General features: G+C 44.3%; 1 protein-coding gene across 1 annotated transcript in view; it reads left to right on the plus strand.

Annotated features, from left to right (window-relative positions):
• The first annotated feature begins 202 nt into the window (after positions 1-202).
• Positions 203-25,405, plus strand: part of PNPLA8 (patatin like phospholipase domain containing 8) — a 273,297-nt gene continuing 248,094 nt past the window's right edge. The window contains exon 1 of the mRNA XM_029615017.1: positions 203-371. The gene's annotated coding sequence lies outside the window, so the exon portion shown is untranslated. The remainder of the gene's footprint in view (positions 372-25,405) is intronic.

Here is a 25,405-nt window from a genome sequence, read left to right on the forward strand (position 1 = left end):
CAACCCGTGTCCAACTGCGGGTTATACAGTGCACTCGGCTGAGCACACTGTATTGCATCAGCCCCTTTGTCTTTAGGAAAAGTGATCTCTGTTCTTTATAGTTAAAGTTGAGGGAATACTAAATATTTTTGCACACATGAAACAATAGATGTATTCTAAATCACAGTAACTTACAATATTATTTTCCTTATTTTCCAGTTTACTTCATCAACAATAGTGTGTCAATAGTATGGATGAAGAGAACTCTCATCTTAGAGAAAGGTAGCCAGATCCGGTCCACAGCTATTATTATTAAGATGACACCAGACCTGCCTTCTGATGCACTCCCTTGGAAGGGTCCATCGGGGAAATGAGGACTGAGGAAATCCCAGGTAACTGCCTTTCGTCCTCCACATGGTTTGAAAAATGTGGCGGAGGTGACACCTATCTCTGATTGGTTGAAATCTGTATGGGGAATCAGGGTGACATTTATGTTGCATGAGGGAATAAAAGAGAGGAGCTGGAGTCCCCTCTTTTCACCCCCTTGTATTTTTTGGTGGTATGATAGTAAATAGATTCCATTAAATTCCCAAAGGGGGAGAAGAAGATGTTGCATCAAAAGTAGAGGGTGGAACAGAAATGAAAGAAACATTTCCAGGGCAAGGTTGAAATGCAAGGACTACAATTCCCAGAATCCTAAAGGACTCTAGAATCATGAAGCCCTGAGAGCAAGGTCTCTGAGAGCAGGGTGGGTGGAGATCCAAGATCCTATGCAGAAAAGCAGGGCGAGAGTGATGAGAGTAGAGAACAGCTGGCAGACATTGAAGAAATGTGTCATGATCAACTGGATTTTATCAAGAGACTCTAAAAAGTAAAGGCTGGGAAGCAGAGAGGAGCCATGGAAGGTACAGGCACAGGCAAAGACCAGAGAATATTTAGCCTACAGTTGCCAGGTAGATAGGCATGCCCTTGGAAGGTTCCATTGGTTCAGCACAGAGCACGCCTTATTGGTGATAGTATATAAGGAGAGCATGAAAGGCACACCTTTGCTGGTACAACAGACTCCTAGGATACCTCCTCTGGAACCTCTGCTCATCTGGTCTTGTGGCTGGTCTGAAGTCTGCTCCTGTGTTCCTGCTCTGCATGTGTGAGAATTGTCAGGGAATCCCCTGGCTAGGAGGTCAGCAGCTGCTGAAGCTGGGGATCCCTTCTAGATTCACTGTTGACTAGGAGCCAGCTATCAGGAAACCTGACATAGTTCAAGGTTTAATGAAGTGCTGATTTAATAGGAAGAGTATCTTTACAAGGCCAAAAAGTTGAAATAAAGTTTAGGATCAAGCCAAGATCAGAAACCAAGGAATCAGTTCAGAGAAGGAACACACAAGGAAACCAGGATACAGAGATATAAAGGTTAGAACAAGGCAGTCAAAAACCCCAGAATGGGAACAGGAAACAAAACAATAATCATTGTCATCCAGGAACCAGCAAGGATCACAGCTAGAGGCAGGGCATAAATGCCCTAGCCAATCTGGCTGGCCCTCACTGGACCAATCAGGTCACAGGATCATGCATAGAGAACACAACCAGCAGTAATTTGGTTGGAATGTAATTCTTAGGAAAGTGAATAGCTTTGACACTATTATACCTCATTCTTCATTTTGTGCCATACTTGGAGCCAGTTCTGGAACATGGGGTAGATAATTCATTATAGGGATAATTTTCAAAAGGATTTATGAGCATTAACCCTAGTCTATGCACATAAATTGCCTTCTGAAAATCAACTGTGGGGCTGTGCATAGAAAAGAATGTACAAAACCCGATTAAATGTACTTATCATTATCCCAGGACAAGCAGGATGCTAGTCCTCACATATGGGTGACGTCAGTAACGGAGCCCTAGTGCGGGGAAAACTTCTGTCAAAGTTTCTAGAAACTTTTGACTGGCAGCCTGAGGCTACTGAGCATGCCCGGCAAGCCATGATATTCTCTGCCACAGGGGTCTCACTTCAGTCTTCATTTTTCCACGCTGCCATCAACATCGTAGTCATAGGAGCCCTGTTAGTTTCCCTCACAACTTTGACTAAAAAAGTCACTGATTTTCTCAACATTTTTTCCCCATTTGGGGTCTCACTGTGATTATCACCGGAGGGTGACAGAAAAATTATTTTCCGATTTCACATTTTTCACATTTTCTCTCAAGTTTCCATCTACAGCCGTCGATGCAAACATGGCCTCGGGTTTCAAAAAATGCCCAGCCTGTAACCGAACAATGTCCATAATGGATCCCCATTTAGAATGTGTTCGGTGCCTCGGAGAACAACATGAAATCGCTTCGTGTCAAAAATGCCAAGAGATGACTCCAAAAGGCAGAAAACTCAGGCAAGAGAAAATGGCACAACTTTTTCAAATTCAATCCGTGCCTTCCCCTTCGACTTCCACAAAATCATCACCGGTGGGAGTCACGAAGAAAATTCTTATTAAAAAACGACTCCCGGAGGGTTCCGGCGATGCCTCTTCACCAGCACCCTCCACTTCATCGACAAGGTCAGTCACTGAGTCGAGACCCAAGCATAAGCATCGACGGCATCGTTCCATGGTGTCCCCATCGCTCCCTCCGCTGGAAGAACCGCTAGCTATGCGACAAAAACCGACTTCGGTTCCGTCGACTTCCGTCTCCTCGGTTCCGTCATCGACACCGTCGACGTCAATGCTGTCATCGACATCGATACCGGATTTGACTACACTGATTAAAAAAATTGTCACCGAGGCTTTAAAACAGCAAGTTCCGGCGCAACCGCCGATGCAGACACCCATGTTGATGCCGGCAGCAACGCCGATGATGGAGGTTTCATTGATACCGACTTAACAGCCGATGCCGACGGTTACGTCGATGCCGGCGTATATGCCGATGCCGGCGGTATCGCCGATGCCATCGATTCCGCTGATATCCACATTGATATCGGTGACCACATCAATGACGGAGCCTGCTCACGCATTGATTCCATCGAAACCATCGGTGCCTACCCCTCTTTCGATGCTATCGATGCCATCTGGACCTATATCATTGATACCATCCATCCGTACATCGACGATTCCTATCTCGATGTTTTCTTTTCTTACATCGACCATGCCATCTGCTACATAGTCAATGTCTCTTTACACAATGGCACCATCCATACCTCCTTTCCAAAAGCCATCCACTTTGATGCACAAGTCATCGGGGAAATTTAAGCATTCATTGCCAAGACCTTCAACTGCAGCCACTGAAACTACTGGTTCAGAAGCAGCACTGCATAACCTTCTCACTAAGAGATACCAGGAGCTGTTGGCTTCCTTGCCTACCATTCCAGGGCAAGAGGAGGAGGAAGAGAAATTTCACCTGACCCACTGCAGGGACCTTCTGGTGTACCCCCACCTCAGAAGCCTACACCTGCTCCATACCAAACTCCAACTTCTGATACTTGGTCTGACACTGCATCTGAGCCCTCATCAGAGGACTTTATGTCCGACCCTTCACCACCTCAGTCCAGAAAGCAGTCACCTCCAGAAGACCTTTCTTTTTCATCATTTATACAGGAAATGGCAGAGTCTATACCATTTCAATTACAAGCTGAAAAAGATGAGAGACAACAGACCCTGGAAATACTACAGTTTGTAGATCCCCCTAAGCACAATCTGGCTATTCCCATCCATGAAGTGCTACTGCAACTCCAGCAGCGGATTTGGGAGCATCCCTGCACAACTCCTGCAGTAAACAAAAGGGTAGACTCTACGTATCTCGTACAACCTGCACCAGGGTATCACAAAACTCAACTTCCTCACCATTCAGTTGTAGTTGAATCTGCACAAAAGAGGTCTCGGAGGACAAGAACCCATGCCTCAATTCCTCCAGGAAAGGACAATAGGTTCTTAGATCAGATGGGTTGGAAAATATATCAAGGAGCAATGCTGAACTCAAAAATCTCAGCATACCAACTTTACATGACTCAACACCAGAGAAATCTCTGGAAACAGAATGAAGAATTTGTACCATCCCTGCCTCCAGAGCACCAAGAGGCAGCACAAAATATTATTCAAAAAGGTTTAGAAGCAGGGAAGCACGAGGTCAGAGCCACCTACGATGCATTTGAAACATCTTCAAGAATAGCTGCATCGGGCATTAGTGCCAGGAGGTGGGCCTGGCTCAAGGCCTCTGATTTAAGGCCAGAGGTCCAGGACAAACTTGTTGACCTTCCCTGCCAGGGAGATAATTTGTTTGGTACCAAAGTGCAGGACGCTGTTGCTCAGTTACGAGAGTACTCAGAAACCCTGAAGCAACTATCAACTCTCCCTCATGATTCTGCAACACATACAAGTCATAGACCCCCTCGTAGGGAGACAAAACGTCCTTTCTACAGGCCAAGAAGATACTATCCTCCCACATCTAGGCCAAGGCCTCCTAGGTCTCAACAAAGACCTCAACAGAGACAGTTGGCGGAAGAATATCCAAATTTTACAAAGAGTGGATGTCAATAACATCCAATCAATGGGTCCTCTCAATAATACATCAAGGATATCGCCTCCATTTCACATCACTCCCTCAGGATTTTCCACCGAAGTATTCTCATCTCAACGAAAATCACATACTCCATTTACAAAAAGAATTATCTGCTCTTCTGAAAGGCAAGGCTGTGGAGCACGTGCCACAAAGTCAGAAGGGCAGAGGATTCTCCCGGTATTTCCTCATTCCAAAGAAAACCGGAGGCCTACGTCCCATCCTAGATCGCAGAAATCTCAACAAATTCTTAAAAAAAGAAAAGTTCAGGATGGTTTCTCTAGGAACCATGCTTCCATTTCTGCAAAAGGGAGATTGGCTTTGTTCTCTGGATCTTCAAGATGCTTATACACACATTCCAATATTTCCTCCTCATCACAAGTACCTGCGTTTCACAGTCGGCCACCAGCATTTCCAATACAGAGTGCTGCCATTCGGCCTTGCTTCCGCTCCCAGAGTATTCACCAAATGCCTGGCAGTAATAGCAGCACACTTACACAAGCAAGGTGTTCATGTCTTCCCTTATCTAGACGATTGGCTCATCAGGAGTCAATATCAACAAGGAGCTGTCACTTCTCTACATCACATAATTGCTGTACTTCAAAAAATGGGTTTTCTGATCAATTATCAAAAATCCCACACTACTCCTTCTCATCTACTCCAATTCATAGGAGCAGAGTTGAACACCATCACTGCAAAGGCCTTTCTACCCGAAGATCGTGCAGAAACACTAACCCTGTTGGGAAACTCAATTTACTCACGACAACAAGCAACAGCGCATCAGTTTCTCATCTTATTAGGCCACATGGCCTCCACAGTTCATGTCACTCCTATGGCAAGGCTCGCCATGCACGTAACCCAATGGACTCTAAGATCACAATGGATTCAAGCCATTCAACCATTACATTATCCAATTCAAGTAACTCACCAACTACATTCATCACTACGATGGTGGACGACCAAGGACAATTTACGCAAGGGCCTACCCTTCCAAAAACCAGTCCCACAGATAACGTTAACTACAGATGCATCCACCTTGGGTTGGGGAGCTCACATAGACAATCTCCAAACTCAAGGAACTTGGACAAAACTCGAAGCAACATTTCAAATTAATTTTCTGGAACTTCGAGCTATACGTTATGCACTGCATGCGTTAAAGGACTGCCTTTCACACAAGAATGTTCTCATCCAAACAGACAACACAGTAGCCATGTGGTACATCAACAAACAAGGAGGTACGGGCTCGTATCTCCTTTGTCAAGAAGCTGCACAGATTTGGGACTGGGCCTTGAACCACTCAATGTTCCTCCAGGCCACTTATCTAGCAGGCATTCACAATGTACTGGCAGATCAATTCAGTCGTCAGTTCCAACCACACGAGTGGGCCCTGGATCCCTCAGTAGCGACCAGGATATTCCAAAGTTGGGGACAACCAAGAATAGACCTCTTTGTGTCACATCTGAATCACAAAGTGGACAACTTCTGTTCTCTACACAAACAGAAGAACCAGCCAGCCAAGGACGCCTTTGCTCGCCCTTGGAACTCAGGCCTACTATACGCGTATCCCCCGATACCGCTCATAACCAAAACCCTAGTGAAGCTACAACAGGACAAGGGAACCATGATACTCATAGCCCCATATTGGCCTCAACAAGTATGGTTTCCCACACTGCTAGACCTCTCGGTCAGGGATCCAATTCGTCTAGGAGTAGCTCCTACTCTCTTAACTCAAAATCAGGGTCGGTTGCGCCATCCCAACCTTCAATTCCTATCCCTGACAGCATGGATGTTGAAAGCTTAATCTTACAACCACTCAATCTTTCCACCAATGTATCTCAAGTGCTTATAGCTTCACGTAAACCTTCCACACGAAAGAATTATTCTTTCAAATGGAAAAGATTTACTTTGTGGTGCAGACAAAACCACATTGATCCTTTCACTTGCCCCACTACTTCTCTTCTAGACTACTTATACCATCTTTCAGACACTGGTCTTCAGACTTCATCCATAAGAGTACATTTGAGTGCAATCTCAGCTTATCATAACAAGATGGGAGAGTCAGGTTATTTCTGGGATCACTAGCAATATTGCTTTTCTGGAGCATTTTCTGATAGTGGTGGATTTGACAGGACAGAAGAGTGATTTTCTGGTGCTGTGATACAGGCATGATCAAAGTTATCAGTCAGCAGACATCAAAATGTCTGTGGGTGTCAGGTTTTTGTGTGAGTTTATGTTGCTTTGTCTGCAACTCAGCATTATAGCATGGGCTTACTGTTACGGTCCTGCCCACGAGGAACGCGGGCAGGCCCTCACCTTTTCGCGGCCAGCCGGGCCGCTGACGCTGCCGCTGCCGCGGCAGTCCTTCACTGCAGTCTGGGCTCCTCTCCGGCTGTCTTCTGCCGCTTGCAGCGGAGCCGACCCGCCACGAGCGCTCCCTCGTGGTCGGGACCCCCGCTGTCTCTCCGGGCCGTCCCCGGCGTGCTCAGCCGCTCCCGGGGTCCTTAGCCGGTAGGGAGGGCATCCCTGCCGGTGCCCGTCGCACAGTCCGGGTCCTTGGCCGGCAGGGAGGCCGTCCTTGCCGGTGCCTGCAGCCAGCTCACCGTTTCTGCTTACCTGTTTCAGTTGTCATGGCCGGGAGCCGTCCCAGCAGCCTGCCATTCTCCAGCTGCAGGGCAGGTCTGTCCCGACGTTCCTCTGGTTCTCCTCGGCTCCTCCATGTGGCTGGGAACGCCACCAACGACCCAGCTCTCTCCAGCTTCCTAGGGCGCGAGCGCGCGCCTCCCGTCTATTCTTCAAGGGCCAGCTAGGTGTGGCCCCTGCTGGCTCCTCCCTGGACGGTGTCCACCTCAGCTCTTCAAAAGCATTCCGCGTCCAGTCTGTCGTTGCCTTCGCAAGGAGTTGGTCACTCCTGAGACCCTCGTTCCAGGAGCTGCCTTGAGTTCCAGCCTTCTACAAGGTCTAAGTGTTCCATGTTTCCTGTTGTTCCAGTCCTGATGTCTTCAGTTGTTCCAGTCCTGATGTTCGCTTGTTCCTGTCTTGAGGTCTGATTCCTATCCAGTATCCATGATCCAGTCCAGATATTACAAGCCTTGCACCTGTTCCTGAAACCCGCCTGAAAGCTAAGTACCTTGCCTTGAATCTCCTGAAAGCTAGCACCTTGATCCTGTGTCCTCTAATGTCCTGGTACCTCGCGGCAAGCCACGCCGTGGTCCGTGACCAACCCTCGGGGCGGGCTGGTTAGGGCCATCTGTGATGCAAGCCATGTACCTCGTTTCTAAGTCTCTGAGAAGTCCTTGTACCTTGATCCTGAAACTTGCCTGAAAGCTAAATACCTTGCCTTGAATCTCCTGAAAGCTAGCATCTTGATCCTGTGTCCTCTAATGTCCTGGTACCTCGCGGCAAGCCACGCCGTGGTCCGTGACCAACCCTCAGGGCGGGCTGGTTAGGGCCATCTGTGTTGCAAGCCATGTACCTCGTTTCCAAGTCTCTGAGAAGTCCTTGTTCCTGACCCTGTATTCTGCCTTGGCTGCTGGTGTGCAGCAATCCAGCTTCTTCCCTGTTGCCTTGATGTCGGTGCCAGATCCAGTTCCTGATCCAGTCCAATATGTGCTGTCCTTCGTCTTTGTCTGGCTCCTGAGCCTTCTGGCCTGTTGGGCCCTGGAGTGGCCAACAGGTGGGATTCGTCCCTGCGCTTTGGAGCTTCTGCCCTGCCAGCCGACGGGGCTTCGGATGTCAGTATCCCAGCATCGGAGTTCGCGTCACCTGGTTCTCTTCTGCATTATCCCGTTCTCTGTGTGGTCCGTTACCTGCCCTCCAAGGCAGTGTTGGGGACGCGTGGGACAGGGTGGCCCTTGACTCAGTCCCAGGAGTGGTCTGAGCAGGGTACCCTGAGGGACTGTGCTCAAGTCTTCCTTCAGTCCGTGTGCCTGAGTCTACATCTGCACCTTCAGTACCTCGCTTCTGAATCTACCTCTGCATCTACAGTATCCCGCTTCTGAATCTACCTCTGCATCTTCAGTACCTCGCTTCTGAATCTACCTCTGCATCTACAGTATCCCGCTTCTGAATCTACCTCTGCATCTTCAGTATCTCGCTTCTGAATCTACCTCTGCATCTTCAGTATCTCGCTTCTGAATCTACCTCTGCATCTACAGTACCTCGCTTCTGAATCTACCTCAGCACCTTCAGTACCTTGCTCCTAAGTCTACGTCAGCATGTCCAGTATCTTGCCTCTGAGTCTACGTCTGCACTCCCAGTACCTTGCTTCTGAGTCTACGTCTGCACTCCCAGTACACTGCTTCTGAGTCTACGTCTGCACTTCCAGTACCCTGTTCCTGAGTCTCGTCTGAATCTATGCTCCAGCCTTTGCTGTCCTGGCCTCCATCCGGCCTGCCGCTTCGTGCCGTACCCTGTGGCAAGTCCGAAAGGGCTGGGAACGGTCGGAGGACTGTTCACAAGACCAACATTGCGTTGTTGGGTTTTCCGAAGCGTGCAGGTCCGGAGGAGGGCCTGTCGTCTGGTCATCACTCCAGTCTTGCTTCCATCCTACCCATGCTCGGGCATGCCATGCCTCCCGCGGCCCTCTTCGGAATCCTCTGGGGTCGAGCCGCGGCCCAAGGACACACCTCTCTCTCAGGAAGTGGGATCGCTCTCCGAGCGCTCCGCAACAGCTTACCATGTTCCAGGGTTGAGAATATTCCAAGTGGTCTATGTTTCAAAAATTGACACCTCTATTGAATCAGAAAGGAATTATTATACCAGATTAACCTCTAGTGATTTATACCCAGAGGGCTGGAAGTTATAATAACCTCCTCACTTACTTTGCTTCTTCAGATTAACAACATCCTATTGGTATTACCATCTCTTATGAATCCAAAACCTGGAACAAAGAGCTCAGTCCACCCCTAGGTGGGTGGTTCCAATATTGTCAAATTTAACAACAAAATGTAAACAGGATGCCTTCCCAAGTTACTAATCCACAGGATTCCACCACAGAGTAGGCAGTGTAGCAAAAATACCCCCAAATATCCTTAGCAGCTCTATATACTGTATTGTCTCAATATACTGAATTGATTTCTGAAAAAATTTCAGCCCAGTTCATCAATACAAAATCAGATACTCTAATCAAAAGTTAGGATAAATTTAGGGATGTGTAGCCTAAAAATTATCATTTTATTTGTTTTGTTTTTTTTTTTTTCATGTTATTTCTTTTTGGTGCGCACTAAAAAAAATTAGAAGTCGATTTTAAAAGCGTTGTTCACACAAAAAGTCCACATATGCATGTATGTGGGCCGTGCATGAGCAACGCAGATTTTAAAAAGCTGCAGATTATGCGCTTGTGAAAAAGAATGAGGCAGAAAAGGGGCAGGGTGTGGGCATTCTGGGGCAGGGTGAACACTTACGCACATAACTCCGTATTTTAAAAACAAAACCTGCAGCATGTGTATACTAGATATCCTGATGAAGAGCAAGTCTGTAGATCTCAAGTTATAGGACTTACAGGAAAGGGTGAGGGCTCCGAGTCAACCGGGTGGCGTGCAAGATGAAGAACCAGAAGGTTCTGAAAGACCTTGATGTTATGATCGGTGGTCATCCCACGGACAGCCACTCCTACCTCTAGGCTTGGCCCCGGTTTCTAGCAGGATGCCGCAGGTGATCCTCGCTGAGTCAGTCGCTCCTTGTTGCATTGAGATACCACCGAAGACTCTGAAGCAACTGGACGCTGCCGACTTCCTATGCGGCGTGTTCCCCTAGGCACGCGCGCATGTCTCTGTGAGATTTAAAGGGACCGTGGCAGGAAATCCCCTGTTGCTCCTGATCATGATGTCAGACATGCTGGCCTATAAAAGGCTCTTGCTCCCTGCAGCCAGTGCCTTGGCAACAGGTTCTCTACTTCTTAAAGTAGTGCGAATTGCTCCAGGATCTGGCTTTGTCTTCAGTTCCTGCATCTGTCTTCTTCAGTTCCCAGTTCCAGTGCCTATCTGTGTCTTCAGTTCAAGCATTCAGTATCTTCATTCTTTAGTCCCAGCATTCTTGCCCTTGTCCCCAGCCTCCATGCTCCTCCTTCAGTTCCAGTTTTCTTCGGTGTCTTTGGCTTTCTGTTCCTGTGGTCCTCATCCTATTAGTCTCCGTGATCAGCTCTTCGGTCCTTCAGTGTGCCTTGCCTCCTGTGCAGGTTCTTGCCTTCCTGCCTGCCTATCCATTCCATCTCCCCTAAGACTGACATCCCAGTATTTGACCTCAGTCCAAGGGTCCACGCTCGGAACACTTGATGTTCACTGGAGAAACTGGTGGACTAATTGGAAAACTGGGAATATGCCCTGCGTGAGCATGTTTAAAATTTGCTTACATATGCATGTAAAAGCCAACAAAGTTGTATGGGATACATGCGAGCTAGCTCTGTTTGAGTAACCTTTTAAAATTAACTGCATACTTATGCGCAGTTGCTGTATTTTAAAACATATGCACACAATTTAAAATAATCAGCGTATCTTTCCTTATTCGCCGATACATGCGTGCTTGTTTTAAAATTACCATCTTAGTGTACACTAATTGAAATGAAATAAAAAAAAACAATGCACATTCCTGTTGACCGTAAAGGCAATAACTCATAACAAAAAACTTTTAAAGATATATCCAAAGCAGGAAGCCTCCGAGGGAATCAGTTGGACTGTTAGATGATGATGATGATGGAGGGTTAAAAGGGCACTTAGGGAAGATAAGACGATCGTGGAAAGACTAAATTAATTCTTTTCTTTGATGTTTACTAATGAGAATGTTGGGGAGATACTCATTCCCCGATATTTAAAAAGGGCTCCAGGGCTGATCCAGGAAACTATAGACCGGTGAGAACCTGACTTTGGTGCCAGTAAAAATTGTGTAAATTATTCTAAAGAACAAAATCATAGAACATATATATAGACATGGTTTAATGGAACACAGCCTGCATGGATTTACCAAACGGAAGTCTTGCCTAACAAATCTGCTCCATTTTTTTGAAGGGGTTAATAAACATGGGATAAAGGTGAACCGGTAGATGTGGTGTATTTGGATTTTCAGAAGGGGTTTGACAAAGTCCCTCATGAAAGGCTTCTAAGAAAATTAAAAAGACATGGGATAGGAGCTGGTATCCTTTTGTGGATTGTAAACTGGTTGAAAGGCAGGAAACAGAGTAGGATTAAATGCCAGTTTTCTCAATGGAAAAAAGACAAATAGTGACGTACCTAGGACCAATGCCTTTAAATATATTAATAAATGATCTGGAAATGAGTATGACAAGTGAGGTGATAAAATTGGCAGATGTCACAAAATTATTCAGAGTAGTTAAATCACAAGCGGATTGTGATAAATTGCAAGAGGACCTTGCGAGTCTAGAAGACTGGGTTATCAAATGGCAGAAGAAATTTAATGTGGACAAGTTCAAGGTGATGCATATAGGAAAAAATAATCCATGCTGTAGTTACATGGTGTAGGAAAAAGATCTAAATGCCATAGTGGATAGTACATTAACATCACTGGCTCAGTGTGCTGCGGCAGCCAAAAAAGCAAACAGAATGTTAGAAATTATTAGGGAGCGAATGGTGACTAAAACGAAGAATGTAATAATGCCTTTGTGTTGCTCCATGGTGAGACCACCTCTTGAATACTGGATGCAATTCTAGTCACCACATCTCAAAAAAATATATAGTTGTACTGGTGAAGGTACAGAGAAAGGCTACAAAAATGATAAAGTGTTTGGATTAGCTCTCCTATGAGGAAAGGCTAAAGAGGTTAGGGCTGTTCATCTTGAAGAAGAGAGAGGAGATATGATAGAAGTCTATAAAATCATGAAAGGACTTGAATGGGTAAATGTGAATCAGTTATTTAATTTTTCAGATAATACAAGGACAAGGAGGCACTTCATGAAGTTAGCAAGTAGCACATTTAAAACAAATTGGGGAAATTATTTTTTCACTCAACACACAATTAAGCTCTGAAATTCATGGTGGGTAAGGCATTTGGTGTAGCTGGGTTTGAAAAAGGTTTGGATACGTTCCCGGAGAAGACCATAAACTGCTATTAATCAAGTTTATTTAGGGAATAACCACTGTTTATTACCAGCTTTAGTAGCATGGAATCTATTTAATGTTTGCATATTTGCCAGGTACTTGTAACCTGGGTTGGCCATGAGGAATTTCCATATAAAAACTGGCCATTATGAAATTCCTTATGAGGCCCAAACTCTTAGCTTTGTAATACACTATCTGAATTTGTACAAAAATACTTTTTAAAACAAGAACCAGAAACAGGTTGCAATCCTACTTCCTTTATTATCAGATACATACACTCTGATAAAAAATTATTACCATCAAAATCAGGAACCTGTTCTGAGCCAGTGTCATAGTTTGAATTATTATATATGCTGTACAGATCATAATAACAAGCAACCAACAAATCAGCTGGTAGTATTTAATACTTTATTTGAATATTCATTAACTTCATGTAACTAATATCTAGGCATAAGCTTACACGTTGCCTACATGATATAACAGTCAACTTTAAGGATTGCTGTCTATGGTAATAACCTGGATACCAGAGATTAGATATTTATTTATCCTAGCATGCTCTAGCTATACATCATCTTTGGTTCATTTGTCTTATAGGAGTAAATGAGAAAGTTTCTTTTTCTAACTGAGTATTCAAGGCCTTGTCAGCCACAATCATTAATAACAGTAGGAATTCTAACCAGAGAATTCCTCTAGATCACTGGTGTATGTTAGTTTGCTCTTTAGCCTACTTTATCACATGTCCTGTCTTAAGCCATATTGCACAGTGAAACAGTGCAGGCTCAAAACTTATGACAACTGTCTGCACAACTAATAAAGTAATTCAAAGCTGGAATTCCTAAAATTTATGCCAGCCATTGTTGGAAACAGGATGCTGATCTTGATAGACCCTCGGTCTCATCCACTATGGCAAAGTCTTATTTTCTTTTGTTCTTATAAAGCGACTACAAGCCCTGCTGCCACCATGTGATTCGAAAGAAATATCATTGATTTGATCTGATGGGAAAAATGTACCTTTCTTCACCTAAGTTATCCTTGTCCAGAAGTGATAACATTTAAGGACTGAGGGCTGAAGAAATTTATCAGATCTCAACAACAACCATTCATCTAGGGATGAGCAAATACACATTCCACTGTGGTCTAAATATGCTATTAGCACTGCCAACAAATTAATGAAGACTTTCAGGCAAGCAAAATGCCAGACAGCAGCAGTCCATCAGCTACTGAGCATTTATCTGTGCTCCTGCATTGATGGCACTTATACTGTGGTGACACTTTTGTGTTGACACTGCTCGTGGTAGTGCCAGATTTTCCTGCATCAGTGGTGCTCAGGTTGATGGAGAGCACCTTGATGGTGCTGGATGTTCCTGCGCCAAATGCTACTGCATTGACAGTTCTTGCGCCGATGGCACCGGATGCTCCTATACCAAATGCACCTGTGTCAACGGTGCTCACATCAACTGCACCAGAAACTCTTGCATCTATGGTGTGGATGTTCCTGCACCAAATGCTGCTATGTCATTGGTGTTTGCAACAATGGCGCCTGCATCGACAGTGCTCACTTCAACAGCACTGTACACTCCTGTGACAATGGCACTCACATCAATGGCTCCAAACACTCCTGCATCAATGGCGTCAGGCATTCATTCATCATGGCATTTGCACCAATTTCACCACGTGTTCTTGTGTCAACAGCAGCAATCAGACCTTCCTTTAAAATTTCTTCTCTACAACTCCAAGACTATGGCGGATCTGTAATTCAGGGCTACAGGGAGGGGGAGCCTTGTGTGAGGAGCTCCTGCTTGACTCAAAAGTATGGAAGGAGACGGTCTATTAGACATGGATCCAAGACCTATGGAAATAAAACAAAAAGAGTTATTATTCATTTACTTTTTTTTTTTTTGCAGCAAACAGTGTAGAAGGCCTGCCTAGGCAGAGACAAAAATGTGAAAAAAACCCCAGGGTATACAGCTGACAGAGAGAGAGAGAGAGAGAGAGAGAGAGAGTATACATCTGTGATACAGTGTGAACAAAAAGAGACAAGGCAACACATGCGTGGTAACTCTTGTACATGGTCAATAGAAAAAGCTCAACTGAGCTAAAGAGGTTGGTCTGTCAGGTACCGTCAGATGATGTCACCCATGTGTCATGGTTAATTTAGCCCTGCTTGTCGATGGAAAATTGTCCTTACAAGGCAATCAGCTGCCTGAGGCAAGGGATGAGAAGACATCTGAAGGGAAGGAGGGGGGGGGGATTGACTCCTTGGAGTCTGGCCCTTTTGGTGATTTGAAATGCTGGGGAAGGGGTAAGGCAGGGGTCTGGATTCCCAGAAGAGTAGCAGAGTGTAAGTGATAATATTTCTAGAGATCTGGCAATCCTGCCAAACTCTTGGGAACCTTGCCATCTGCCTTCCACCATTTCAGAGCATCTGCCCCATGGGGACGTAGGAAATGGGTGAATGGTGGGAGTCTGTGGGTGGCACACACTCTCAGAGCTGGTGCAAGGGTATTAGGTGCCCTAGGTGAAACTTACAGCCTTGTGCCATACCCTTCCCCTAGCTATCTCCAGACATGATTAAAAATTATACATTTAAAAATTTATCAGCCACTTCCCCGATCCTAAAAGGGAGATTTTACATGAAAAAGTACACTCAAAGTACAGTCTTCTGAGATAAAAATATAGCAATAGGTACATTATATTTGCATGCATTGCTGTAGTGCCAACCAGAAAACCCTGCAAAAAATGACACTTGGAACCCATATTAGATCAATTGTAAAATGCATTGGCTGTGAGCTTGGACCTCAGAAAGCTATGAGCAAACCGAATTACAATTACAATAAAATAAACCTCCCATACTAAAACAGCATTAACAGCCAGCACTCAAACAGTGCTGGCTGTTAATGCCTATCTATGAAAATACAATACTGTAAATATTATACTAGGGCCTAAAACATCAATATGCCTCCTATTAGGAAATCAAGGAGCCAGGTTTCTATAGATCACTACATAGAAGGGAGGGAAAAAGCATCCTAAGAGATAAATAAAAAAAAAAAAGGATCCTAAGAAAGAAATTCAAATCCTATGTCATAAGGCATTTAAACTAGATGATGGGGGTGACAGTAGGACATTAGAATGTCACCCCCCAAATACAAATACAAATGCAATGAAAAAGGGCAAAGTAGATAACAAAAGTCAGCTAAATAAGTCACAAAGGGAGTCCAAGAAAAGCAGTAACCTTTACCAGAATAGCTGGAAAGCTATGAGCACAAATGCTCATAGTTTGGGCAATAAAATCCCAGATCTGCAATCCCTAATGGTGGAGGCGAACTTGGAAGTTGTTGCTGTCACGGAGACGTGGTTCACGGATTCACATGATTGGGATATGGCCATACCGGGATATAACTTATTAAGGAAGGACAGAGAGGACAGAAAAGGGGGAGGAGTGGCTCTTTATGTCAAAAACAATATCCAAGCATCAGAACTGCAAGGAGGATGGGGCAAAGAAGAAGCTTTATGGGCTGTCTTAAAAAAAGACAATGGGGCATCCATTTTTATTGGAGTGGTTTACAGATCTCCAAATCAAATAGAAGTACTAGACAGAGATCTAGTTGAAGACATCCAAAAGATGGGGAAGAAGGGAGAAGTGGTGATTGTTGGAGATTTTAATCTGCCGGATGTAGACTGGAGAATCCCTTCTGCGGAATCTAACAGAAGTAGAGAGATAGTGGATGCCCTGCAAGGGGCTCTGTTCAAACAAATGGTAATGGAGCCTATGATGGAGGGAGCTATACTCGATTAATGCTCACTAATGGAGATAATGTCTCTAATGTCCGGATGGGTGCTCACCTCAGCACCAGCGATCAACAAACGGTATGGTTTCATATCACTAATAGGATATGGAGACGTCGCAAGAAGACCCGGGTTTTCTATTTCAAAAACACGGACTTTGTTGAAATGGGAAAGTACCTGGAGGAAGAACTAGAAGGCTGGGAGAAAACGAGAGATGTAGAACAACAGTAGGCCAAACTAAATAGAACAATTACCAAAGCAACTAATATATATGCTAGAAAAATAAAGAAAAGCAAGAAAAGAATGAAACCTATCTGGTTCACAAAGGAGGAGGCTGATAAAATAAAAGATAAAAGAACAACATTTAAGAAATGTAAAGGATCCCAAAGGGAGGATCACAAGGAAGAGGAGCTGAGGCAGACAGAGAGGTATATAGATTGATTGATTGATTGATTGATTTATTTATTTATTTATTTATTTAACAGCTTTTAATATACCGGTGTTCGTGCGAGCACATCGCGCCGGTTTACAATAAAACTTGAGAAAGGATGAGAAATTACAAAAAACAGGATGTGGGGGCTGGAGCAGGAGCGAAAAAAAGGGGGGGAGAGAGAGGGGGAAAGGAAAGGAGGAGAGGATAGCAGCTGAGAAAAAGGTAAAAGGAACGTAACATTACTCACACGGTGACTAATGTGGGATCGAACAAAGAAAAATTATAACATGTATGGCGTAGAGGTTATATAAGTAACTTATTTACAGCATTTATGACAAGTTAAGGGGTAACTTGCTTAGTATTTGAAAACAGGTTGTACATTTTGATATGAATTCACAATCTTACAGATGAGACCTTCAGGGACATAGTAGTCAAGTCCCAACTTCAGACTGGCAGCCCTGGTGCTGCCTTGGAGGAAGAAGGTCTCATAATGGGAGAGCACCAACCAGGTGTAGCAGGAAAGGATCCTGTAGCAAGGACCTGCTCTCTAGGTGATGCATTGTCCTTTCGCACTGAGGATATCTCCCCAAGGCCTACTGCCCAGGAGGGAAGGGTTAGGTCGGCCGTCATAGTTGGTGATTCGATTATTAGGAATGTAGATAGCTGGGTGGCTGGTGGGCGTGAGGATCGCCTGGTAACATGCCTACCTAGTGCGAAGGTGGCGGACCTCACGCGTCACCTAGATAGGATTTTAGACAGTGCTGGGGAGGAGCCGGCTGTCGTGGTACACATGGGCACCAACGACATAGGAAAATGTGGGAGGGAGGTTCTGGAAGCCAAATTTAGGCTCTTAGGTAGAAAGATTAAATCCAGAACCTCCAGGGTAGCATTCTCTGAAATGCTCCCTGTTCCACGCGCAGGTCACCAGAGGCAGGCAGAGCTCCGGAGTCTCAATGCGTGGATGAGACGATGGTGCAAGGAAGAGGGATTCAGTTTTGTTAGGAACTGGGGAACCTTTTGGGGAAGGGGGAGTCTCTTCCGAAGGGAGACCTGGTTAAGGCTCCACCTGGTTAAGGCTCCACCCTGGTTAAGGCTCCACCTTAACCAGGGTGGAACCAGACTGCTGGCGCTAACCTTTAAAAAGGAGATAGAGCAGCTTTTAAACTAGAACAAAGGGGAAAGCCGACAGTCGCTCAGCAGCGCATGGTTCGGAGAGAGGTATCTTTAAAGGATACTAATGATGCATTAGAATTAGGGCATCCCGACAGTGAGGTTCCAATAATTAGAAAAGTAGTCCAAGTGCCTTTAACTAAAAACTCACCTGAGCTAAAAAATTCTAACTTATCCCTATCAATTAAAAAACAGAATAAAAATACAAACAAAAAACAAACTTTGAAATGTTTGTATGCTAATGCCAGAAGTCTAAGAAGTAAGATGGGAGAATTAGAATGTATAGCAGTAAATGATGACATAGACTTAATTGGCATCTCAGAGACATGGTGGAAAGAGGATAACCAATGGGACAGTGCTATACCGGGGTACAAATTATATCGCAATGACAGAGAGGAGCAGTCAGGAGGAGGTGTAGCGCTTTATGTCTGGGATGGCATAGAGTCCAACAGGATAACCATCCTGCATGAGACTAAATACAAAATTGAATCTTTATGGGTAGAAATCCCTTGTGTGTCAGGGAAGACTACAGTTATAGGGGTATACTACTGTCCACCTGGTCAAGATGGTGAGATAGACAGTGAAATGCTAAGAGAAATTAGGGAAGCTAACCAAATTGGTAGTGCAGTAATAATGGGAGACTTCAATTACCCCAATATAGACTGGGTAAATGTATCATCGGGTCACACTAGAGAGATAACGTTCCTGGATGGAATAAATGATAGCTTTATGGAGCAATTGGTACAGGAACCGACGAGAGAGGGAGCAATTTTAGATCTAATTCTCAGTGGAGCACAGGACTTGGTGAGAGAGGTAACGGTGGTGGGGCCGCTTGGCAATAGTGATCATAATATGATCAAATTTGATTTAATGACTGGAAAAGGAACAGTGTGCAAATCCAAGGCTCTCGTGCTAAACTTTCAAAAGGGAAACTTTGATAAAATGATAAAAATTGTTAGAAAAAAACTGAAAGGAGCAGCTACAAAAGTAAAAAATGTCCAAGAGGCATGGTCATTGTTAAAAAATACCATTCTAGAAGCACAGTCCAGATGTATTCCACACATTAAGAAAGGTGGAAAGAAGGCAAAACGATTACCAGCATGGTTAAAAGGGGAGGTGAAAGAAGCTATTTTAGCCAAAAGATCTTCATTCAAAAATTGGAAGAAGGATCCAACAGAAGAAAATAGGATAAAGCATAAACATTGGCAAGTTAAATGTAAGACATTGATAAGACAGGCTAAGAGAGAATTTGAAAAGAAGTTGGCTGTAGAGGCAAAAACTCACACTAAAAACTTTTTAAATATATCCGAAGCAGAAAGCCTGTGAGGGAGTCAGTTGGACCGTTAGATGATTGAGGGGTTAAAGGGGCACTTAGAGAAGATAAGGCCATCGCGGAAAGATTAAATGATTTCTTTGCTTCGGTGTTTACTGAATAGGATGTTGGGGAGGTACCCGTAATGGAGAAGGTTTTCATGGGTAATGATTCAGATGAACTGAATCAAATCACGGTGAACCTAGAAGATGTGGTAGGCCTGATTGACAAACTGAAGAGTAGTAAATCACCTGGACCGGATGGTATACACCCCAGAGTTCTGAAGGAACTAAAAAATGAAATTTCCGACCTATTAGTAAAAATTTGTAACTTATCATTAAAATCATCCATTGTACCTGAAGACTGGAGGATAGCAAATGTAACCCCAATATTTAAAAAGGGCTCCAGGGGCGATCCGGGAAACTACAGACCGGTTAGCCTGACTTCAGTGCCAGGAAAAATAGTGGAAAGTGTTCTAAACATCAAAATCACAGAACATATAGAAAGACATGGTTTAATGGAACAAAGTCAGCATGGCTTTACCCAGGGCAAGTCTTGCCTCACAAATCTGCTTCACTTTTTTGAAGGAGTTAATAAACATGTGGATAAAGGTGAACCGGTAGATATAGTATACTTGGATTTTCAGAAGGCGTTTGACAAAGTTCCTCATGAGAGGCTTCTAGGAAAAGTAAAAAGTCATGGGATAGGTGGCGATGTCCTTTCGTGGATTGCAAACTGGCTAAAAGACAGGAAACAGAGAGTAGGATTAAATGGGCAATTTTCTCAGTGGAAGGGAGTGGACAGTGGAGTGCCTCAGGGATCTGTATTGGGACCCTTACTGTTCAATATATTTATAAATGATCTGGAAAGAAATACGACGAGTGAGATAATCAAATTTGCAGATGACACAAAATTGTTCAGAGTAGTTAAATCACAAGCAGATTGTGATAAATTGCAGGAAGACCTTGTGAGACTGGAAAATTGGGCATCCAAATGGCAGATGAAATTTAATGTGGATAACTGCAAGGTGATGCATATAGGGAAAAATAACCCATGCTATAATTACACAATGTTGGGTTCCATATTAGGTGCTACAACCCAAGAAAGAGATCTAGGTGTCATAGTGGATAACACATTGAAATCGTCGGTGCAATGTGCTGCGGCAGTCAAAAAAGCAAACAGAATGTTGGGAATTATTAGAAAAGGAATGATGAATAAAACAGAAAATGTCATAATGCCTTTGTATCGCTCCATGGTGAGACCGCACCTTGAATACTGTGTACAATTCTGGTCGCCGCATCTCAAAAAAGATATAATTGCGATGGAGAAGGTACAGAGAAGGGCTACCAAAATGATAAGGGGAATGGAACAACTCCCCTATGAGGAAAGACTAAAGAGGTTAGGACTTTTCAGCTTGGAGAAGACGACTGAGGGGGGATATGATAGAGGTGTTTAAAATCATGAGAGGTCTAGAATGGGTAGATGTGAATCGGTTATTTACTCTTTCGGGTAATAGAAAGACTAGGGGGCACTCCATGAAGTTAGCATGGGGCACATTTAAAACTAATCGGAGAAAGTTCTTTTTTACTCAACGCACAATTAAACTCTGGAATTTGTTGCCAGAGAATGTGGTTCATGCAGTTAGTATAGCTGTGTTTAAAAAAGGATTGGATAAGTTCTTGGAGGAGAAGTCCATTACCTGCTATTAAGTTCACTTAGAGAATAGCCACTGCCATTAGCAATGGTTACATGGAATGGACTTAGTTTTTGGGTACTTGCCAGGTTCTTATGGCCTGGATTGGCCACTGTTGGAAACAGGATGCTGGGCTTGATGGACCCTTGGTCTGACCCAGTATGGCATTTTCTTATAACTGAGGGAGACGAAGAAAGTAATCAAGAAAGCGAAAAGTCAAGCGGAAGAAAGGATTGCAAAAGAGGTAAAGCGAGGTGACAAAACATTTTTCAGATACATCAGTGAAAGGAGAAAAGTCCAAAGTGGTATACTGAAAGTGAAAGGTGAAAAGTATCAATGGGTAGAGACAGATGAAGAAATGGCAGAAATATTAAAGAAATACTTCAGTTCGGTGTTCACTAAAGAAGACCCCGGAGAAGGACCGTCGCTAGTTAACAAGAAGCTGGAGGGGAGTGGAATGGATGAAACTCCGTTTAAGGAAGAGAATGTATGGGAAGAGCTAGGAAAACTGAAAGTGGACACAGCCATGGGGCCTGATGAGGTTCATCCCAGGATACTGAGGGAGCTCAGAGATGTGCTGGCGGCTCCGCTGCGTGACCTGTTCAATAAATCCCTGGAAACAGGAGTGGTGCCGAGTGATTAGAGAAGAGTGATGGTGGTCCCGCTTCACAAGAGTGGGAGCAGAGAGGAGGCTGGAAACTACAGGCCAGTTAGCTTCACCTCGGTGGTGGGAAAAGTATTGGAGTCGCTGCTGAAGGAAAGAATAGTTAACTATCTACAAGCAGCAGAATTGATGGACCAGAGGAAGCATGGTTTCACTAAGAGAAGGTCCTGTCAGATGAATCTGATTGACTTTTTTGATTGGGTGACTAAGGAATTGGATCGAGGAAGAGCGCTCGATGTCATCTACTCGGATTTTAGCAAAGCTTTTGATACGGTCCCGCAAAGGAGGCTTGTGAATAAAACGAGAAGCTTGGGAGTGAGTGCCAAGGTGGTGGCCTGGAAAGAAAACTGGTTGAAGGACAGAAGACAATGTGTAATGGTAAATGGAACTTACTCTAAAGAGAGAGCGGTGATGAGTGGAGTGCCGCAAGGGTCGGTGTTGGGACCGGTCCTGTTCAATTTCTTTGTGAGCGACATCGCAGATGGGATAGAAGGTAAGGTTTCCCTATTTGCAGATGATACTAAGATCTGCAACAGAGTGGAAATGTTGGAAGGAGTAGAGAGAATGAGATGGGATTTAAGGAAGCTCGAAGACTGATCGAAGATATGGCAGCTGAGATTCAATGCCAAGACGTGCAGAGTCATGCATATGGGGTGTGGTAATCCGAAAGAAATGTATTCAATGGGGGGTGAAGGGCTGATGTGCACGGAGCAGGAGAGAGACCTTGGGGTGATAGTGTCTAATGATCTGAAGTTGGCGAAACAATGTGACAAGGTGATAGCTAAAGCCAGAAGAATGCTGGGCTGCATAGAGAGAGGAATATTGAATAAGAAAAGGGAAGTGATTATCCCCTTGTACAGGGCCTTGGTGAGGCCTCACCTGGAGTACTGTGCTCAGTTCCGAAGACCGTATCTCTGAAGGGACAGAGACAGGATGGAGGCGGTCCAGAGAAGGGCGACCAAAAAAGTGGATGGTCTTCATCGAATGACTTATGAGGAGAGATTGAAGAATCTAAATATGTATACCCTGGAGGAAAGGAGGAGCTGGGGTGATATGATACAGACGTTCAGATACTTGAAAGATTTTAATGATCCAAAGTCAATGACAAACCTTTTCTGTTGGAAAAAAATCAGCAGAACCAGGGGTCATGATTTAAAACTCCAGGGAGGAAGACTCAGAACCAATGTCAGGAAGTATTTCTTCACGGAGAGGGTGGTGGATGCCTGGATCGCCCTTCTGGAGAAGTGGTGAAGGCAAAAACTGTGAAGGATTTCAAAGGGGCGTAGGATAAATACTGTGGATCCATAAAGCCTAGAGGATCATAAAGCCTAGAGGATGGGAATGAAGAGAAGAGGCATGGGGGTGGCTTGCGGGAATGATGGCTACAACCTGGTGATTTATACCCTTATTCAATAAACGTTCACACGGTTAATGTGACTCCAACATTGCTCTATGCTTCAATGGCAAGAAGAAATGTGGAAAAGAGGACTTGCATTCAGGCAACAACCAACAAGGCTGCCCAGTCTGAATAAACAAAAAAGCGTGAGAGTAGCTTGCTTGTTGCGGTATTTACTACCCCAAACCAATTAAGCCTGTTACTTCACTTCAATGCATATCCAGCGTTGATCTCTGCTTCAACGGCAGGGGGAAATAAAGATAAAAGAATTTACATTCAGACAACAACCAACAAGGACTGAATTGCATAGTCTGGGTAAACAAATAAGCGTAGGAGTAGCTTGATTATTGTGGCGGTTACTTCCCCTATCAATTAAGCCTGATACTTCACTTTGAATGCAAATCCAGCATAGCTCACTGCTTCAACAGCAAGGGGAATGAAGAAAAGAGGATTTATATTCAGACAACAACTAACAAGGACTGAGTTGCACAGACTGGGTAAACAAATAAGCGTGGGAGTAGCTTGCTTGTTGCGTGGGAGTAGCTTGCTTGTAAACCAATCAAGCCTGATACTTCACCTTGAATGCATATCCAGCGTGGCTCTCTACTTCAGCGGCAGGAGGTGAATGAGGAAAAGAGGATTTACATCCAGACAACATCTAACAAGGCATTGATCTGAGTAGTATGATTATACAAACATCGGGGTAACTTCTTGTTACGAAGGTTACTACCCTCAAACATTAAGCCTTATACTTCACTTTGATGCAGCTCCAACACTGCTCTCTGCATCAATGGCTGGGGTGGAAGGAACTTGGAATAAAAAAATTACTACCAATAAGGGCCCTGAACTCAGCGGTCAGAGTAACAGAAAGGTATGGGAAAATAAGTGTGAGAGCTTGCTGGGCTGACTGGATGGGCCTGTTGGTCTTCTTCTGCAGTCATTTCTATGTTTCTATGCACACTAGTACAATACCTCTCCCTAGAGCACAAATGCAGAACACAGATAGACTCTTGCCAAATACAGAACAAAGAGCCCATAAAACTTAAATAAAAATATGCAAAAAATGAACTGGAAACCACTACAAGCCAGACTTTGTATGCAATGCAATAATCCAAAAAAGATTCACCACCATTCTTCAAAACAATAAAATTATGAAATATAAAACACTATTCATAATAGTCAACCAAACTAATAAAAATAATATTTCAAAACAGCTGATGAATAGGACAACATCTAATAATTAAAAGTAATAAAGATAAAAACAATTCCTACTTTCCATACCTGGAAACATTTAGTTTCTAGACTGTCATGGATTAGAGGAGACATACAAACATTCTCCTCTTTCTCTCATATACACACGTTCATTTGAACATACACACACACACACACACTCATACATTTTCAATCTTTCTCACACACTTGCTTACACATATATGCTCATGCACTCATTCTTCTCCCCCTCTGGATTGCAGAAGTGGCAGCAACCTCACTTTCAGCTCACACATCTGACAGGATTGCTCCTCTTTCTTCCAATGGCATGGGACAACACTCCTCCTGCACCTTTCTTCCAGCCATGTGGGCTCCCTTTCAACATCCCATCCTTTCCCCCACTTTTTTCTGACTCCCCTCTTGAACCTCACTCACCCCTTTTCCTTCCTGATTCCCTCTCTCTCTCACCCCTTCCCTTCTCACACTCCTCCCTCTCATTCAGTCACTCACTCACCTTCCCTTCTCAGTAACTTGAAACTTTCCTCTCATTTAGTCACTCACCACCTTCCCTTCCCACTCCTTTCTCTCTCACTCAGTCAACTCACCCCGTCTCAATCCCCTTCCTCTCAGTCACTCACCTCCACTCCCTTCCCTCTCAGCCAGTCACTCATCCTTCCCACCCCACTCTCTTCCCTTTCCTCTCATTCAGTCAGTCACATATCTCCCTTCCCATCTCACTCACCTCTCTTCCCTTCCTTCTCTCAATCACTCATCCCTTCCCTTCCCTTCCTTCTAAGCCACAACTCCCCTTACTTTCCCTACCATAACTTACACTTCTCCTCCATCCCTTTCCCAACAGCCCCCTGGGTCTTCTTCTTCCAGCTGACCATCCAAATATGGGATTCCGGCCAGCAGGTCATAAGAACATGCCATACTGGGTCCATCAAGCCCAGCATTCTGTTTCCAACAGTGGCCAACCTAGGCCATAAGAACCTGGCAAGTACCCCAAAACTAAGTCTATCCCATGCTACTGTTGCTAGTAATAGCAGTGGCTATTTTCTAACTTAACTTAATTAATTGCAGGTAATGGACTTCTCCTCCAAGAACTTATCCAATCCTTTTTTAAATCCAGCTACACTAACTGCACTAACCACATCCCCGGAAACAAATTCCAGAGTACAA

The sequence above is a fragment of the Rhinatrema bivittatum genome, chromosome 9 (genome assembly GCF_901001135.1).
Source record: "Rhinatrema bivittatum chromosome 9, aRhiBiv1.1, whole genome shotgun sequence".
Lineage (NCBI taxonomy): Eukaryota > Metazoa > Chordata > Amphibia > Gymnophiona > Rhinatrematidae > Rhinatrema > Rhinatrema bivittatum.